Source organism: Haliotis rufescens, unplaced genomic scaffold (genome assembly GCF_023055435.1).
Source record: "Haliotis rufescens isolate VD_foot unplaced genomic scaffold, xgHalRufe1.0.p SCAF_17, whole genome shotgun sequence".
Lineage (NCBI taxonomy): Eukaryota > Metazoa > Mollusca > Gastropoda > Lepetellida > Haliotidae > Haliotis > Haliotis rufescens.
This window is the reverse complement of record NW_025963857.1, coordinates 21,667,080-21,687,989: the sequence shown is the minus strand read 5'-3', so window position 1 is coordinate 21,687,989 and position 20,910 is coordinate 21,667,080. Positions and strand designations below refer to the sequence as shown.

The window sequence follows — 20,910 nt, the reverse complement described above, 5'->3', positions numbered from 1 at the left end:
TAAGAAAAATCATTGGTTTGAAAAAGCAATTGATCCTGAATGAGAATAGAAGAGTTTAGAACATTCTTTCTTAGTAAAATAATCATAAACTTAACAACTGTAACAACTTGTTTGATAGGCATTACTTAGAAGTTGATGGGTGACAAGGTAGACACAATCTTATGAATAACAACTTCTTTAATACTGTAAAAAGCAAAGATGTTATCCATAACATTGTGTGTACCTTGTAACAGTAACAAGTCTCAAATGAAACAATTGTTATATTTAGGACAACACTTTCTTAGTAAAGTACTAAATCATGTACTTTTTGGGTCCCATCCAGGATTTGAACCCACGCTGCCAGAGTGAAGCACCTAATTGCCAGAACACAAAGTCAGTGATCTAACCCATTCAGCCACCGAGGCTTCAACAAAAATGAAAGTCTGACAACTTGTAGTCTAGATCACATACTAAGTGTAGCCCTCGGAAAAGTGTAAATTGGCACGGCTCCTGTGGCCCAAAACTATGAACACACAATGCCAAAAAGTACATGAATGTGTACTTTACTAAGAAAGTGTTATCCCAAATATTACATTTGAAGACATTGTGTGTTCACATCTCTTAAATGATATTATACTACACTGCAATGTAAGAAAACAATTCTACAAAGAAAGTTTGCAAAAGCTGTAGGCCTTGAAACCTTGACTTTTGTATACGATAATAATGAAAAATAAAATTGATTACTTGGATGGAAACTGACATTAATGAAAGTGATAAAATAACAGATTTGAAAAATCTATCCAAATTATGGTGATTCTGTTTGTTTGTTTTATGTTGTTTAACGCCGCACTCAGCAATATTCCAGCTATATGACAGCGGTCTGTAATTAATTTAGTCTGGACCAGACAATCCAGTGACTGACATCATGAGCATCGATCCATGCAACTGGGATATGATGATGTGCATCAACCAAGTCAGCGAGTCTGACCACCCGATCCTGTTAGTCGCCTCTTACGACAAGCACTGTCGCCTTTTACGGCAAGAATGGGTTGCTGAAGACCTATACTACCCCCGATCTTCACGGGTCGATTGTGGTTAGGACTTTATATGCAACTAAGTATATTGAAAGGATGTCAAAAAATCAAAATGGATTATTTATTTCTGCTCGATCTGAATAGTTCAAGAACTTTGAACACATCATCCAAATGGGTCTTGTTCACTGCATCACTAGATGAAAAGATGGTAAGATGAAGTTAAATGAAGCACCAACTATATCCACATACAACTGAAATTAAGAAATGCTTGAATCAATCTCCTTGATATTCAGACAAAAATAAATAAAAAATGTGTACAACTAACAACAAAAATAAACCGAACATACACCTTACCATTCATAGTTGAATTTTACAGAAGTAGACAACATGGCTTACAGCCAAATTGTCCACAGTTCATTTTGGACTGACGATCATGTAACATAACCTTATTGGCAAAGAAAGTAGCAAAGTCCTTCCAGATTTGCGCAACTCCAGAAACTAGCAGAGAAGATGCTGTGTCTAACCCTTGCAGCAAAACGACACCAAATGTTCAATGGTTTTAATAAAAGAAGCTAAAGAAATGGAGCAACACCTACTGAAACCTGTCTCTCTGTTGATATGAAGGAGGCAGACAGTCTTGAGTAGAGGTGGTATAGCTGGCTACATATAGTGATAATGCCATTCCTTATGCACTAATGAGAAGTCTTCATGCCAGGTAGGGTTCACATTGTGACAGCAGCATTTTCGTATCACTACGTCCTAGCTCAACATGGCTAGTGTTTGGTTGAAATTTCAAGATTAATCCTCATGATCATTGGTTCAAAAAACAATTAATTATTCATGTTAATAATAATAAAAATTAAAAATAGAAGAGCACATGACATAAATGATAATTTACAGTTTTTACATTAATCTGAAAGACTAACCAGCATTAGAAATTGGCACAAGTCCTAGCCAAACTGCCCAATAGTTAAGGTATCCTTAGGACTAGTAGAAATTTGCCCTTTGTATGGGTTTTGCTACATGTTATCATTATAAGGACTAGAGCCCTAAAGCTGGTTGTTCCACTGCTAACACCATGCAACAGGCCTTGAAACAATGCTATCAGCCTTTTCTTTATACATACATACATACATACATACATACATACATACATACATACATACATACATACATACATACATACATACATACATACATACATACATACATACATACATACATACATACATACATACATACATATATATCTCATTCAATTTTATTAATATTATGTTCTCCAAGAAACCAATTAAAAATTAACTTAAATAATTGAAAAATAAATAAAAAATAAATCAGATATTCATAACAAGTTTCTGTACCACTACTTGTAATAAACAATGCCTATAATTGTTTTTGTAAGCATTATATGTGAACTGAAGTACATTATGCCATTATTACTATCTCTGTGCAGTAAAGAAATAAATATTCCTTGTCGGAAACTGAAACCAATCAATTATTGATGAAATCAATTAACTGGAATGACTTGAGTTATGGCACAATAACGGAATAATACAGTGAACCTGTTAATACTGTTCGTGGTGAATCTCCCTGACAAGCACAATCCCATATTAAGGAATCAGATATACCACATTTTACTCTAATAACCACCCAAGCTTATATTCTTTGAACACGCATCCAAATGTGGTGGGTAATGGAGGCTTGACGGTAATTAGACACCTGGGGCCATATTTACAGTGTTGCATTAGCTAATCACTAATAAACTGACATGCAATAGAATTATATGTTCTTGTCACAGAATATATTTCAAGACATGGAGTGAACGCGAACATAGTAATATGAAATTGTAACCAAAACACTGTGCGGGGTGTTAACCAAAAAACTACATGGCTCTTATCAGAGACAGTTGCCTATTAGAGACAGTGCTTATTAGAGGAAATATGGTACCCAGTTATCAAGATAATGTCTCTCTAATTATTTGGAGATGTTCCAGTAATCATCCAATGGGCAACTCGGGGTAGAACAACAATGTAATCTTCAGGAAGAAAATCATGAATAATTAACCCATATATATACTTTTTAATACTCCTTCATATTACCATCAATGCACCATGGCCATATTTTCTCAACACTGAAGAGGACCACAAGATTGATGTCTATTGATGACTCACAGTTGCTTCACATGGACTTGTGTATATGATTGGCATGAGAAAGAAACTAGGCGTTATTCATTCAAAAAGCTGACTCTTTGAAGAATGAAAATAGGTCAACTTGACCTACTTTGTTAATTTGTCATAACACAACATGCACACAGAAATATATTTGCTTGAACATCAAACCATTACTATCCAATACTTACTTCACATAAACCTCTTACCAACCTATTAATGTATAAGGTCGCTGTGACCTAACCTAGTTATAACAGTAGTCCACTTGAATGTCCTTGAGATGTATGGAGATATTGAAACTACTGAAGCGGCTGTAGGACTTTCTGAGGCATTAGCACCAACCACAGATTATTATCAACACGCACGCACATCATCAATGGACCCCCCCCCCCCCCGAAAATAAGACAGAAGTTCTTAATAACCAACATAGGCCTGACCATGGCAAATGTTTAGTCTAAAAGAGAATTCTATCCCAGTGCACACACAACTAGCAGTTGATAATGCATTAAGCACACTATTCTTATGATCAATGTTACACATATGGTAAGTTGGTCAATATGACATGTTGGTCAATATGACATATTAAACAAATCTCCAAAACCCAACGCATGTATAATACTATATGTGGTGTCATATGTTCTATGTAATACCTAGTGCTGTTCCATGAATTGATTTTATTGATGTTGTTTGAGTTCTGTTCCCAACAAATGTATCAAGTATGAAATCGGTGATTGATTAACTTTCCATTTCCAGTAACCGAAGTTTATTTAATGGAATTGTGTGATTATCAAGTTACAAAGCATCCAAAGTCTGGAAGCAGACATGTTTCAAGACCTGTTACTTTTCCCAGTAGATATAGCAGATGTATTTAGATTTATTACCAGTACATAAAATACTATTAAATAAAGGTTACCATGGATACTGGAAGAGGATTTAAGATTTTTCAGTTATCATTCACAGTTAATTATTAATCAATAATCATGTTGCCTTTTTAAACCGACAATCCATCTTGAATTTGTATTTAATTGCATCATTGGCAATACCAGTTCGTTTGAGTAGATAATTTCTGATGCTGCTTCATCAGATTTTACCATTATCAGTGACAGTTTTTGTTCTCAGTTTTGACAGTTTTTTGGCCAAATATTGAAAGTACCGTATGCAGTTTCATACATCTTTTCACAGTTATATTTTAACTATTTCACACTGTACTAATACACAACTTTTTTCTAATAACATAAATCAAACCACATTTGTACATGACAGTATAATGATAAACAGACATCGATAAAACATGAAAAACAATATTGGATATTTTGGAATGTTTCCAAACATATTATCAACCACTTGATATCTCAAGTCTTCATAACTACTTTTGGTACATTTTCTTGACCTTTCGACAATATTGGTTTCAATAAAATATCTTTCCTGTGGCTTAGTGCTATCATATATTTTCTACAGTAAACTACGATAAAACAAACTCAAAGGGACCACTAATGTTAGGTTGTCACAACCGTTGTTCGTAATAAGAATATATATATCCTATATACAGCAAATAGCCGGGACAACATGGACAAAAAACAGTTCGTTATATCCGTCAGTTCGTTTTAAGCATGTTCGTTCTAAACAAAGTTTACTGTAATGTGCAGGAGACTCAACAAAGATGCATGTGATCTCATGAAGGCCTGACAGGATATTATAGTTTCCATGCTGGTCCCATTACACAAACTGATCTTAGCACTACGAGTATCAACACTAGCATACCTAAATACTTAAAATAGACATGAAAGCCATAGTGCTAAGAATGCCTTGTGGAACAGGGCCAAGGACATTGTGAACAAAGTGCTGCGCTGAACTGCCTGTGTTTACTGGTGTTTCTTGAACAATGATTCTGTATTGATGGTATTGATTCTTATAGGTTGGCTCTCTTTAAACCGCAGAGATGAGACTTGGCACTAGCCTGCTCACCTGATTCAGTTTGTCCAATGGTAAAGGAAAGTAGAATTTCAAGCTTTTTAGGAGTTCCCTTATACATTATTCATTGCTAGAAGGTTAAGTTTATATATTTTTTGCTACATGCCACACTGGCAATATTCCAGCTATATGATGGCAGTCCATAAATAATCGATTCTGGACCAGACAATACATTGATTGAGATCATGAGCACCGATGTACACAACTAGGATACGATGACATGCATCAACCAAAGGCAGCAAGCCTGACCACCTGATCATATTAGTCATCTCTTATGACAACCGTGTGTTGCTGAAGACCAACTCTAACCAGATCTTCACAGGTTATGATTCAGGTCAAGTTGCATCCCTGTATGGTAATGGATCCATAATAATAATAGGCTATTTATAATGTGCATATTTTCACACCACTCAGCATGCTCAGGTGCATGCTCAAAGCGCTATTATTACCCTGGTCACTGGATCAATGTGCACTCAATTATCATTCTCAGCTCCCTGGGGAGTATCCAACCCAAGCTGCATATTAGACCCATTACCATCTCATCCTACCGGGTACCCATTCACTGCTGCGTAAACTGAGGCACATTTCGAACAAAGTCACTTGCCCAAGGAGACACCACATGTGTGTGTCACATGTGCTTGAGTGGTGGGCAGGACCTAAGCCCTAGAAACTCTCAGGAGCCAAGCTGCCGAAACGTGGTCACCCATCCAAGGACTCTCCGAGACCGAAGCTGCTTAACTTCACCTGATTTGTGGCCTGACAGGATATTATAGTTTCCATGCTGGTCCCATTACACAAACTGATCTTAGCACTACAAGTATCAACACTAGCATACCTAAATACTTAAAATAGACATGAAAGCCATAGTGGTAAGAATGCCTTGTGGAACAGGGCCAAGGACATTGTGAACAAAGTGCTGTACTGCCTGTGTTTACTGGTGTTTCTTGAACTCTCAGGAGCCAAGCTGCCGAAACGTGGTCACCCATCCATGGACTCTCAGAGACCGACGCTGCTTAACTTCACCTGATTTGTGACCTGCATGCTGTGCACAGCACCACGTGCCACCACATATCCCTGCACTGGACACATCCAAGTACTGGAACATGTATTAATCAAGATGATGCATGTCATGTGAGGAGCATGTATCAATCAAGATCATGCATGTCATGTGAGGAGCACGTATCAATCAAGATCATGCATGTCATGTGAGGAACATGTATTAATCAAGATCATGCATGTCATGTGAGGAGCACGTATCAATCAAGATCATGCATGTCATGTGAGGAGCACGTATCAATCAAGATCATGCATGTCATGTGAGGAGCATGTATCAATCAAGATCATGCATGTCATGTGAGGAGCACGTATCAATCAAGATCATGCATGTCATGTGAGGAGCACGTATCAATCAAGATCATGCATGTCATGTGAGGAGCACGTATCAATCAAGATCATGCATGTCATGTGAGGAACATGTATTAATCAAGATCATGCATGTCATGTGAGGAGCACGTATCAATCAAGATCATGCATGTCATGTGAGGAGCACGTATCAATCAAGATCATGCATGTCATGTGAGGAGCACGTATCAATCAAGATCATGCATGTCATGTGAGGAGCACGTATCAATCAAGATCATGCATGTCATGTGAGGAGCACGTATCAATCAAGATCATGCAAGCATTTGCGTAAAATAATCAAGCGAAATTTGACAAAGTTCGATGTTTTGATATTTCTATGCAGACGAGTCATGATGTCAGCTAAAAGGAAAGTTAACATGAGGATTTGGTCTGAAAACTTTGGATTTGAAACCTTATGAGGAACCCTGATCGTGCATCTCATTATTTTGACTAACCAATCACACCTTGTGTTGTTTCTGGTGCTTGCTGGTCATATTTTGTTTTCATTTCCAAGAGATAGTATAAAATGGCGTGACTCTGACGTATAGTGACATTGTAGCATAGTTTCTGATATATCTGATAACCCAAAAAGTCATGTATAACTGGGCCAGCCATATGCATCTTATGCCCCGTTCACATGCACAACATTTACACACGTAAGTAATTTTGCACAGGTGTGACTGTACATACGTGTGTATATGAAAATTTAACATGCGTTCAGTTGAAAATTAGCTAAGGTGTGTAAATAAGGTATGTAAATTGTGTAAGGCACACATATTCATCAGTCTGTTCATGTCTTTCAACACAAAACAGGTTGTTTTACGATCAAAGTTGAATGAGAAGAGAGTTACCTTACAGAAATCTTCATCATTTTAAACAACATGTGTGACTTAACCTGTACACAAATTTTTGACTCCTTGAAACCCAAAGAAAACACTGTCCCTCCAGCTCTGGATGTCCCCATTAAAGACTTATTGCTGAATACTAAATATAATACAGAAATGTGGACAATTTGTATGGTGTTGGCAAATCAACAGATATATTAACATGATTAATTAGATCATCCTCTGACGTTGGCATTAACGTTCACATTACAACATATACAAACAGTGCAAATTTACATTTACATCAGCTCCAGACATGATGTAAATGTGCTCCTGGTGTAAATATACACACATGAGTAAATGCATTCACAAGGCAAGCATATCCACGTATGTATATTTACACACATATGCAACTGGGTATAAGTTTGTATCAAATTATGCGGAAATAAACATGTTAAGAACAGGAAGTGATAAGTGCTTGGCTGATGATTCATTTCAGGTTTAACCCTTCAGGCATCGAGCTGTTACGACTGTCCGAATTTTCTATACAGTTTACATTGTTAAATTGTTCACCATATGGACTAAATTACCAGTTGAATACTAGACAAAGGCCCATCTGGATCAATTGGGGTCTTGTCAAAGATACATGACATTGAAAAAAAGTTGATGCAGTTTGAGGAGTGGGGCAAGCACATTTAGCTTATTTATAGACAAAGATTACAATCCACAGAAAAATGCCTCAGAAGATGTTATGGCAGCAAACATGATCATGATGTCATTTGATGTTAAGAATTTACCATTTTTAAAGAGTACTTTGGATTCATATCAGTGGGTGGGTGAGTGAGTATGGTTTTACGCCGCTTTTAGCAATATTCCAGCAATATCACGGCGGGGGACACCAGAAATGGGCTTCAAACATTGTACCCATGTCGGGCGAACGCTTTAACCACTGGGCTACCCGACCGCCCGAATTCATATCAAGACAACATAAATACATCGTACCTTCATTTTACTTTTGACCTGCTCCAAATACCAGATCAATTTCCCCTCGGACAATGGAATGACGGGTCATATTCATCACACCATATAAACTTACCGGTAAGCCATATGTTAATTTCAGGGTGTTGTATATTCAATTATCTAACCCTTTGTTTATCGTCAGAAAACATGATAAACATTTAAAACAATACTCTCATGCTGTATTTCAGGCTACACAATCAACCAAATTTTGGAACCCATTCACATGTTCCAAACAAATGCAACATTTGCAGAATATCCTCAATAATTATTGCTACATTGAATAAGGAGTAAAAACAATGGCGGACTTGTGCAAAGTGCCCAGTACACAAACTGCAAACATTGCACTGATAACACAGTGACCTTAAGAATAACAGTTTTTAACCTTTGATATACATGTCAAGTTTGCCGAGTTCAGTTAATCTGTAATTTTCCTGATTTATGTATGACTCTTATATATAACATGAACTACAACCTAAAAATAAATAGAAGATAATGAAAGATAAGTTTCTTCCAAAGGTGGTCTGTTTCATAATTTAAGTTGAAAACTGCTTTAAATAGAATAACAAAGCTGAACACTGCAAAATTTTCAAACTAAAAGCAGATAATGAGATATGTCATTGCATGCAGCAATATTACAGATGTATGGACATTCAGCAATAGTACAGATATGTTGGCATATAGCAATATTACAGATATAATCACATCAGCAATATCATAGACATATCATGGCAGCCATTGTGGTGGACAATCTGTTCCTTACAATGCTCGAAATGAGTCATTTGCAAATGATTTGTGGAGTTTGTTTTCTACACAGAAAGAGCCAGTTGCCGTTTCCAACCAGCAGTGTAGGATATGTGGACACTATTGGATAGGTACAGCAATGATGACCCGATTATTCAATTTTAAACCATTATGATGACATCACACTTTCTTGGAGAGCTTGGAGAAACTTAAATGATGAAAATGATTCTGAGACAGAAATTCACTGACCATTCTGAACATGCATTCTAACATTTCAAAACTGACACAATAATAAGCCATTATGCCAAGTTATAGAGAAACTATATATCAATAATAACATGGTATAATTTAGAAAAATCACATAGAATGTTGAAAAGTAGAATCAACAGGTTCTCTTGATTTCTCCATAACATAATCTCATGATGGAGTTGATTAACCTATATTTTATTGATCTAAAATGGTTACAATAACTATTGTCATAGCTGTCGGCAATATTACAGCTATATCATGGCAGTAAGCAACACTAAAGTAACGTCATGTTGCAGTAAGCAACATTTCAGTAACATCATGTTTTTAAGCAATACTAAAATATCATCATTGCAATAAGCAAATTTACAGTAATGTCCTGGCAGTAAGCAATATTACAGTAATGTCATGGCAGTAAGCAATATTACAGTAATGTCATGGCAGTAAGCAATATTACAGTTATGTCATGGCAGTAAGCAATATTACAGTTATGTCGTGGCAGTAAGCAATATTACAGTAATGTCATTGCAGTAAGCAATATTACAGTTATGTCATGGCAGTAAGCAACATAACAGTAGTGTCATGGCAGTAAACAATATTACAGTTATGTCGTGGCAGTAAGCAATATTACAGTAATGTCATTGCAGTAAGCAATATTACAGTTATGTCATGGCAGTAAGCAATATTACAGTAATGTCATGGCAATAAGCAATATTACAGTTATGTCGTGGCAGTAAGCAATATAACAGTTATGTCGTGGCAGTAAGCAATATTACAGTAATGTCCTGGCAGTAAGCAACATAACAGTAATGTCCTGGCAGTAAGCAACATTACAGTAATGTCGTGGCAGTAAGCAATATTACAGTAATGTCCTGGCAGTAAGCAATATTACAGTTATGTCATGGCGGTAATCAATATTACAGTAATGTCATGGCAGTAAGCAATAATACAGTTATGTCATGGCAGTAAGCAATATTACAGTTATGTCATGGCAGTAAGCAATATTACAGTTATGTCATGGCAGTAAGCAATATTACAGTTATGTCGTGGCAGTAAGCAATATTACAGTAATGTCATTGCAGTAAGCAATATTACAGTTGTGTCATGGCAGTAAGCAATATTACAGTTATGTCATGGCAATAAGCAATATTACAGTTATGTCGTGGCAGTAAGCAATATTACAGTTATGTCATGGCAGTAAGCAATATTACAGTAATGTCATGGCAGTAAGCAATATTACAGTAATGTCATGGCAGTAAGCAATATTACAGTTATGTCCTGGCAGTAAGCAATATTACAGTTATGTCCTGGCAGTAAGCAATATTACAGTTATGTCCTGGCAGTAAGCAATATTACAGTAATGTCCTGGCAGTAAGCAATATTACAGTTATGTCCTGGCAGTAAGCAATATTACAGCTGTGTCCTGGCAGTAAGCAATATTACAGTAATGTCGTGGCAGTAAGCAATATCACAGTTATGTCCTGGCAGTAAGCAATATTACAGTAATGTCCTGGCAGTAAGCAATATTACAGTTATGTCCTGGCAGTAAGCAATATTACAGTAATGTCCTGGCAGTAAGCAATATTACAGTAATGTCATGGCAGTAAGCAATATTACAGTTATGTCCTGGCAGTAAGCAATATTACAGTTATATCCTGGCAGTAAGCAATATTACAGTAATGTCATGGCAGTAATATTACAGTTATGTCGTGGCAGTAAGCAATATAACAGTAATGTCATTGCAGTAAGCAATATTACAGTTATGTCATGGCAGTAAGCAATATTACAGTAATGTCATGGCAGTAAGCAATATTACAGTTATGTCGTGGCAGTAAGCAATATTACAGTAATGTCATGGCAGTAAGCAATATTACAGTTATTATGTCATGGCAGTAAGCAATATTACAGTTATGTCATGGCAGTAAACAATATTACAGTAGTGTCATGGCAGTAAGCAATATCAGAGTTATGTCATGGCAGTAAGCAATATTACGGTAATGTCATGGCAGTAAGCAATATCACAGTGATGTCATGGCAGTAAGGAATATTACAGTAGTGTCATTGCAGTAAGCAATATTACAGTAATGTCCTGGCAGTAAGCAATATTACAATAATGTCATGGCAGTAAGCAATATTACAGTTATGTCGTGGCAGTAAGCAATATTACAGTTATGTCCTCGCAGTAAGCAATATTACAGTTATATCCTGGCAGTAAGCAATATTACAGTAATGTCATGGCAGTAAGCAATATTACAGTTATTATGTCATGGCAGTAAGCAATATTACAGTTATGTCATGGCAGTAAACAATATTACAGTAGTGTCATGGCAGTAAGCAATATCACAGTTATGTCATGGCAGTAAGCAATATTACGGTAATGTCATGGCAGTAAGCAATATCACAGTGATGTCATGGCAGTAAGGAATATTACAGTAGTGTCATTGCAGTAAGCAATATTACAGTAATGTCATGGCAGTAAGCAATATTACAATAATGTCATGGCAGTAAGCAATATTACAGTTATGTCGTGGCAGTAAGCAATATTACAGTTATGTCCTCGCAGTAAGCAATATTACAGTTATATCCTGGCAGTAAGCAATATTACAGTAATGTCATGGCAGTAAGCAATATTACAGTTATTATGTCATGGCAGTAAGCAATATTACAGTTATGTCATGGCAGTAAACAATATTACAGTAGTGTCATGGCAGTAAGCAATATCACAGTTATGTCATGGCAGTAAGCAATATTACGGTAATGTCATGGCAGTAAGCAATATCACAGTGATGTCATGGCAGTAAGGAATATTACAGTAGTGTCATTGCAGTAAGCAATATTACAGTAATGTCATGGCAGTAAGCAATATTACAATAATGTCATAGCAGTAAACAAAACTAAAGTAATGTCAACAGTCAAGGCAGTAAGCGAAACTAAAGTAACGTCATGGCAATAAGCAACAGTTAAATCAGGGCAGTCAGCTTAGCCTGGAACAAGCAATACAATCAATAGCTAGCTAGCACTGATCCCTGACAGGAGATATCCAGCTACATGTGGTGATGGTGCTAGCTGAAGGCCGAGATCCAGCTACACTCACTTCTCACTGTCACTATGTCACTGGCCTACAAATTAACAGTTATATGGTCTAGAAAAACAGGGCAGAGTTTGAAATTATCCTGGTAAAGTATCCTGGCAGTCTCCGTGGGGAGACATATGAGATACTAGGGATTCCCTGGCAATATCAATGAGCAGGGAGACATGATATACTGGGGATTCCCTGGCAATATCAATGAGCGGGGAGACATGATATACTGGGGATTCCCTGGCAATATCAATGAGCGGGGAGACATGATATACTGGGGATTCCCTGGCAATATCAATGAGCGGGGAGACATGATATACTGGGGATTCCCTGGCAATATCAATGAGCGGGGAGACATATGAGATACTGGGGATTCCTTGGCAATATCAATGAGAGGGGAGACATGATATACTGGGGATTCCCTGGCAATATAAATGAGCGGGAAGACATGATATACTAGGGATTCCCTGGCAATATCAATGAGCGGGGAGACATGATATACTGGGGATTCCCTGGCAATATCAATGAGCAGGGAGACATGATATACTGGGGATTCCCTGGCAATATCAATGAGTTGGCAGACAAATGATATACTTGGGATTCCCTGGCAATTTCCATGTGGAGACAAATATAAGATACTGGGGACCTATTTTGGAGATGGCCATAATGTTTGATATTGAGAGTACATGCTTTTTAACTCCTTTTTTATGTCACAAAGATACAAGTAAAAAATCCATTGATATTGATTCAAGTAACAGATAAGGTAATGAGCTAATGTAGAGTATGTTTTGTTTGTTTGTTGTTTAACACCGCACTTACCAATATTCCAGTTGTATGACGAGGGTCTGAAAATAGGTGTGGACCAGACAATCCAATGATTGAAATCATGAGCATTGATGTACACAACTAGGATACGAGGACATGCACCTACCAACTCTTACAACAAACATAGTCGTCTTTATGGCAAGCACGTGTTGCTGAAGATCTATTATAAGTTCAGTGTCATAAAGTGACATAATCATCAAGTAAAATTCTTGTAATAACCTAATGTTAAAAGTGAAATATTTACGGGGTCCCAAGATTCAAATACCATTGAGGTAAGGACCTCAAGGACAGAAGGATGCCTTTAATTTCAAATACTCATAAATAGGGCGAATCAGGGATTCAAACCCACATTCAGCAGATCCTGACATGGCTAAGGAATACAACTCTGCTGACCCTGGCCTACCTGTGCTCTCCATATAATAGGAAACAACTGTCACTAAAATGTTCCTATGGCCAAGATAATCTAACAATGTGATTCCAGCATCTACTTACACGGTTGCATATTCCACTTAAGTAACATCTCTTCCATTGACACTTCTTGCCTGATAATGGTATATTGAAATGCCAAAACATTGTTTGAAATATTGCTAAAGACTTAGACCACACGTAGTTACAATCACAAGTTAGGCATCTCAACATCTAAGTGCGTGAATCAGTTTGCTTGTCAGCTATGAGTCATTTGTTGTGATAACATCTTCATACAAGTATCATGTGAACGTCTTAAATAGATTCATGATAAAGCATTATCTAGCATTTCTATTTTCTAGGGCAATGACATTTACTTATCTGCGTCTGCGAAACTCAGAAACATCTCAAAACTTTGCTAGAACACATGAAATATTCATGTAGAATTTGATTTCAGGTTTTCCAGTTCCGGAATACTTGACATATGATTATTAGGGAACAACGAACTGCCTACACATGTTAACATCTAGGCTATCAGAAATATTCCCACTCAACTGAGAATACTTTTAACACACTGGGAACATGCTCGATAATGTGATATTTCCACTGTTTGAAAACATTGCAAAGAATACAAGAGCAACATCAATGCATCTTCCCAAGGCAAGGGAGTTAACTGAGTTAAGGGTGGAAACTGGACTTTTATAGTAAGTTAACTCACATGCCTTGGGAAGATGCATCAATGTGACCCACCTGGACCAGAAAATCAGTGGTTGATAGTGAAAACAATAGAGGTTCATGATTCAGATTTTGAGAGGAGAGGTGAAATGGAGTTCAAGATAATTGTACTTATTGCTTATACTGCGACGGGCATGCACATGTGTCAGCTTGCACTAGCACAGACTAATGCTGGTTTTATAGGGCTAACCCACTGAGATACCATGACACAGTTTAACATGGAAACTCCACTCAGACACAGTCTGTTTTATCCCCTTAATCATGTTAATGTAGAGCACCAGACAGGGCAACAACAAGTACCAGCTTTTAACGTGTGTTGGCATGATGCGGCCAGGGACCACAACGTTTGGCTCTCCGGGCAGACGCTCTATCCAGTCTGAGGCAGTCAGATTTAAGGAAGAAACCACTTCCAGTGGCTGTGTAAAGGAATCTATGAACATTGGGAATTGACACCATAATCTTTCTGCCCAGTGAGTCGCTGTTCCTTGGACAACCCTTTCCCCATAGTTGTGGTGTTTAAACTTTAACCCTGTTATGTCATAGTAGTACAACGAAAATAGAACCACATGGTCTGTAGCTCACCTGGCTGTTGTAGAATATTTGCAACATGTCAATATTTATGCTTTTCAAATTATACCATATTTCATTGTGTATAGTGCGCAATTTTCCAAACAAACTTACAGCTTTGCAGAGGGGTGTGTGCATAATACACACATACAATGGGGGGGGGGGGGGGGGGGGGGGAGAGGAGAGGAGAAGAAGAGAAAGGAGAAGAGAAGAGAAGAGAAGAGAAGAGAAGAGAAGAGAAAGAGAGAGAGAGAGAGAGAGAGAGAGAGAGAGAGAGAGAGAGAGAGAGAGAGAGCGAGCTGCAGACCCCCCCACCCCCCCAAATATACCCTGTTATCCTATTACGCTTGATAATGAACAAAATATAAAATTTTACATGGCATATATAAATAACTACAGTGTTTCCTTGCCACCCTTCAATATAGTTCTCACACTGTAACCCATGGCTCCCAAATTTATGTACAATTAATAATACACCTAATTTTTATGCTGACAGAACATTTTTCACACAACGCAAACAGATTAACCATGATAGCAGCTGATTACCATGAGCATGTAACACTGGAAATACCAGTCGACAAATCCAAAATGAAGTATTCATAAAAATTTAATCCTACTATCTGGTTGTAAAAATGTGCTCATTGCACATCTGGATTTTCCTTGTAACATAATAGATTGTGTTAGGTAGGCCGAGCATTTACAGTTGTGATGGTCATCTACCCATACAACTCCACCTCATTTAAATATCTGATCGTCTATAACGCTCATCAATCATTTCGACCCTAAGGGTAGTTGTAGTGAGGGATCACTGTATCGGACTAACGCAAACAATTAAATACATTTTTGGTAACTGTGTTGAATCATCATGATCAAACCCAAGTCAAACATAATTCATCAACTAACCTTTCATTGATGAGGAATTATCGTCTCGACACAGATGGAAACTAGAAAGGTGATCTCGGGAGAACTTCGGCCACAATTTAGAGAATTTCCATAAATATGAATAGAGGGCATAAAGTCTGCACATAACCATGATAATGTTCTGCCAATATTTCATTAATTATTTCGTTCACAAGTCTGTTGTAAGTGATAAGACGTGATATATACCGTGACCTTTTGGAATGAGTCAAATACAAGACTGGCACCGAAAAGGACTGTATAATTCACAACAGCTAATGAAAAACATGTCATATATTTACATAATATTTGTGAGTTTTCGACATTTGTTTTTCAGCATGTTCTGGTTTTTGGAAAAAAATACAATCAGATGCCCCACATTGGAAATGTTAGGAACTTTACAACAATCCTTGATTTTGAGTACAGCTACAAAATAAAAATCTTTATCTATCTGAAGCAGACACATGTTTTTGGTCATTGAACATGTTGACCGTCTGACTCCTGTGTTTTTACAACACGTCATAGCACTAATGAGCAACCGAAGTTTTACTGTCATCTAAAAAAACCTATTCATATCATTCCAAGTCAATACATCAATAGAAAGCCTTGAGCAATCAAACAAGTGATCATACTTCACCCACATTATGTGACTTATGACATATCACGCCCAGAGAAAAACTCCTTACCACATCCCACTTCTCATTCAGAAATATAATGAAAATACCAATCTATCGCCAAACAAAACATAAAAGATGAACAATTTGCTTTTCCAATTCTAAGCCTTACCCAAGACCTGATTGTGGAGACAAGGATGTTTCAGCTTGCTCCAACAAACAGACCAAGTCGGCCACATGCTATGAACAGATGTAAGTCTTAAGGGCACTTAGATGTTGGACATAATAAATGAGTAATAAACGGATAACAACTTCTTAATATAACATTGATTTGGACACAAAAATCTGTATATAGGTCAATGAATTAGACCCGAGAAATGTGATAAGTCAATAGCAAAAGCCAATAAGTCTGAAAGTTTCAAAAGACGAACCATAACAAATCAATGCAATATCATTCTATTGGATGAATATATATACAATCTGGCCATTGAAATTTGCGACAAGAAAAGCGCTTGACTAGCCTGACTAAGTAACTATAGCTCATGACAGTGTGTCCCTATGATACAGAAAGTATGATGCAAAGGGACACACAGCTCAGAATTTTAGCTATGATTTGTGATGGCTGTGCATTGTTCTATTAAATCGATACTGTAAGTAGGACTAATTGTTATTATTTACTTTTAATTTATGAAACGATGCCATGTGTATCATTTCTATCTGTCAAAAGTCTGACTAGTTAAACAAACTATCTGTCAAATTGAAATGTAATTGGTCTATGATCGGTGACCGACAGCCTCTGACCCACAGGGCTACTTCTTCTCCCCTTCATCAAGTACACAATGATTCAGGGCTACTTCTTGACCCTTCATCAAGTACACAATGTTTCAGGGCTACTTCTTTCCCCTTCATCAAGTACACAATGTTTCAGGGCTACTTCTTTCTCCTTCATCAAGTACACAATGTTTCAGGGCTACTTCTTTCCCCTTCATCAAGTACACAATGTTTCAGGGCTACTTCTTTCCCCTTCATCAAGTACACAATGTTTCGGTGCTACTTCTTTCCCCTTCATCAAGTACACAATGTTTCAGGGCTACTTCTTTCCCCTTCATCAAGTACACAATGTTTCGGAGCTACTTCTTTCCCCTTCATCAAGTACACAATGTTTCAGGGCTACTTCTTGACCCTTCATCAAGTACACAATGTTTCGGAGCTACTTCTTTCCCCTTCATCAAGTACACAATGTTTCGGTGCTACATCTTTCCCCTTCATCAAGTACACAATGTTTCTGTGCTACTTCTTTCCCCTTCATCAAGTACACAATGTTTCGGTGCTACTTCTTTCCCCTTCATCAAGTACACAATGTTTCAGGGCTACTTCTTTCCCCTTCATCAACATGATCAAGTACACAATGTTTCAGGGCTACTTCTTTCCCCTTCATCAAGTACACAATGTTTCGGTGCTACTTCTTTCCCCTTCATCAAGTACACAATGTTTCAGGGCTACTTCTTTCCCCTTCATCAAGTACACAATGTTTTGGTGCTACTTCTTTCCCCTTCATCAAGTACACAATGTTTCAGGGCTACTTCTTTCCCCTTCATCAAGTACACAATGTTTCAGGGCTACTTCTTTCTCCTTCATCAAGTACACAATGTTTCAGGGCTACTTCTTTCCCCTTCATCAAGTACACAATGTTTTGGTGCTACTTCTTTGCCCTTCATCAAGTACACAATGTTTCGGTGCTACTTCTTTCCCCTTCATCAAGTACACAATGTTTCGGTGCTACTTCTTGGCCCTTCATCAAGTACACAATGTTTCAGGGCTACTTCTTTCCCCTTCATCAAGTACACAATGTTTCAGGGCTACTTCTTGGCCCTTCATCAAGTACACAATGTTTCAGGGCTACTTCTTTCCCCTTCATCAAGTACACAATGTTTTAGGGCTACTTCTTTCCCCTTCATCAAGTACACAATGTTTCAGGGCTACTTCTTTCCCCTTCATCAAGTACACAATGTTTTAGGGCTACTTGTTGACCCTTCATCAAGTACACAATGTTTCAGGGCTACTTCTTTCCCCTTCATCAAGTACACAATGTTTTAGGGCTACTTCTTTCCCCTTCATCAAGTACACAATGTTTCGGTGCTACTTCTTTCCCCTTCATCAAGTACACAATGTTTTAGGGCTACTTCTTTCCCCTTCATCAAGTACACAATGTTTCAGGGCTACTTCTTTCCCCTTCATCAAGTACACAATGTTTTAGGGCTACTTCTTACCCCTTCATCAAGTACACAATGTTTCAGGGCTACTTCTTTCCCCTTCATCAAGTACACAATGTTTCAGGGCTACTTCTTGACCCTTCATCAAGTACACAATGTTTTAGGGCTACTTCTTTCCCCTTCATCAAGTACACAATGTTTTAGGGCTACCTCTTGCGAATGTCCCTTCATGACCTGGTTACCCAAACATAATACAGTTATGTAGTTATGTTCACTAACAACATTATTACGTCAGATTTTCACCATTTCTTCTCTTATTCTAATACAGTAATATAACAATGTAGTCTTGCCTGATTTAACCACATTATTTAATTCTGTGTTTCAAAATATGTCTATATGTTGGAAAGTCTAAAGTTATGCAGGTCATTGACCTTATCACTCTGGTGAACCCCACATGCAGTATTTGTTTGTTTGTTTGTTTGATGTTTAACGCTGCACTCAGCAGTATTCCAGCTACATGACGGCAGTCTGTAAATATCGAATCCGGACCAGACAATCCAGTGATTGACATCATAAGAATCAATCCATGCAATTGGGATATGATGACATGCATCAACCAAGTCAACGAGCCAGACCACCCGATCCGATCTTACGACATGCATAGTCACCTTTTAGTTTTACGGCAAGAATGGGTTGCTGAACGAAGACCTGTTCTACCCCAGATCTTCATGGGTCCCACATGCCCTGATATGGTGCAGATGGAGCAGAATCATAACCATGATAACTGAAGCAAACCAGTTACTTGAACCCACATGACAGTAGTTCCATCGTTCAGGAGTGTGGTGGGAGACATTTAAAATAAAATTTCTTTTTTAAATGTCAAAAACAGGTACATAAGTTATTTCCATATTCTATAATGAACCAATTATAATCAATGACTGATTGAAACAAACAGGTCATAACCAATGAACAATGATAAAATTTCATCCACTTCCCAATAGTACTATTACTAAACACAACTATATCATGTATATGAGGTGAGGTGAGGTGAAATGGGGTTTAACGTCGCGTCCAAGATTATTGCACTTATATAGCGACGTGCATGTACGTGTGTGTTGTTGTTGTGTGGCTGCTTGTACTAGTCCGGACTGATGCCGATTTATAGTGCTAGCTCACTGAGATACCATGCCGCAGTTTAACATGAATATCCCACTCAGACACAGTATACTGACTCCGAGCCGACCAGTCCTTGTTTTAGCCCCTTAATGCTGAGCGCCAGACAAGGTAACAACAAGTACCATCTTTTAACGTCTTTTGGTATGACGCGGCCGGGGATCCAACCCCGGACCTTCCGCTCTCCGGGCGGACGCTCTACCACTAGACCACAGAGGCGGTCTCATGTATATGAAGCAGGCAAGAGGGTCTCAGGTGGCGCCCTACATCCAAGGACCATCTACTCCCACTAGCTACTGCACCAACCTGATCCCAAACTAAGTGACTTCTGATGAAAGTATGTCGTACTTCAGTTTTATTACACTAGAGAGTTTTCAATTCATTTGTGAACTATTTTGTTTTGTACTAATGGGCCATGTGACCCATTACCTGAGATAATGATAGAGCCAAAGGACCAAATTGCTCAAGATTGGACAATCCTTTGTCCCCTGGGTAACTGACGCACTGCACTGTATTCTGATCTATGTACAAGGAACTCCAACACTGATGTAGGATCTTGCCAATCACAATACCAATATGTACAACGATGTATCAATGAATTGTTTATGTTATATCTATGCTAATATATATCCCGATTAGGTTCGTTTGTTGTTTAACGCCCACTCATCAATATGCCTGTGATATGAGAGTGGTAGTAAAAAAAGTTGAATAACCATATCATGCCAGCTTTAGATAGTTCTATTCTTACAATTACAGTAGTGCTGTAAATAGAGACTACTACACTCATTCTCGTTAGATACCATTTTTACGAAACGAGTGGACTTTCTATTGTATCTGACCGAGCGAAAGCGAGGTCAGATAACAAAGACAGTTCACGAGTATATAACAATATATAATGTCTGTGGAAGCTCAATGCATAACTTATATAGGATGCAAACAGAATTTGATGCGTGTGACTATCTTGTTTGGTTTAATAAAGTGTTTGTTAATATCCCTCGCTCACATGAGATTGCTTCAG

The 20,910-nt window shown here is 37.8% G+C and overlaps 1 protein-coding gene across 2 annotated transcripts in view; it reads right to left on the bottom strand.

The window, feature by feature from the left end:
• LOC124133960 (ankyrin repeat domain-containing protein 11-like) overlaps positions 1–20,910 on the bottom strand; it is a 44,084-nt gene that overhangs the window by 10,639 nt on the left and 12,535 nt on the right. The gene's annotated exons all lie outside the window — the stretch shown is intronic.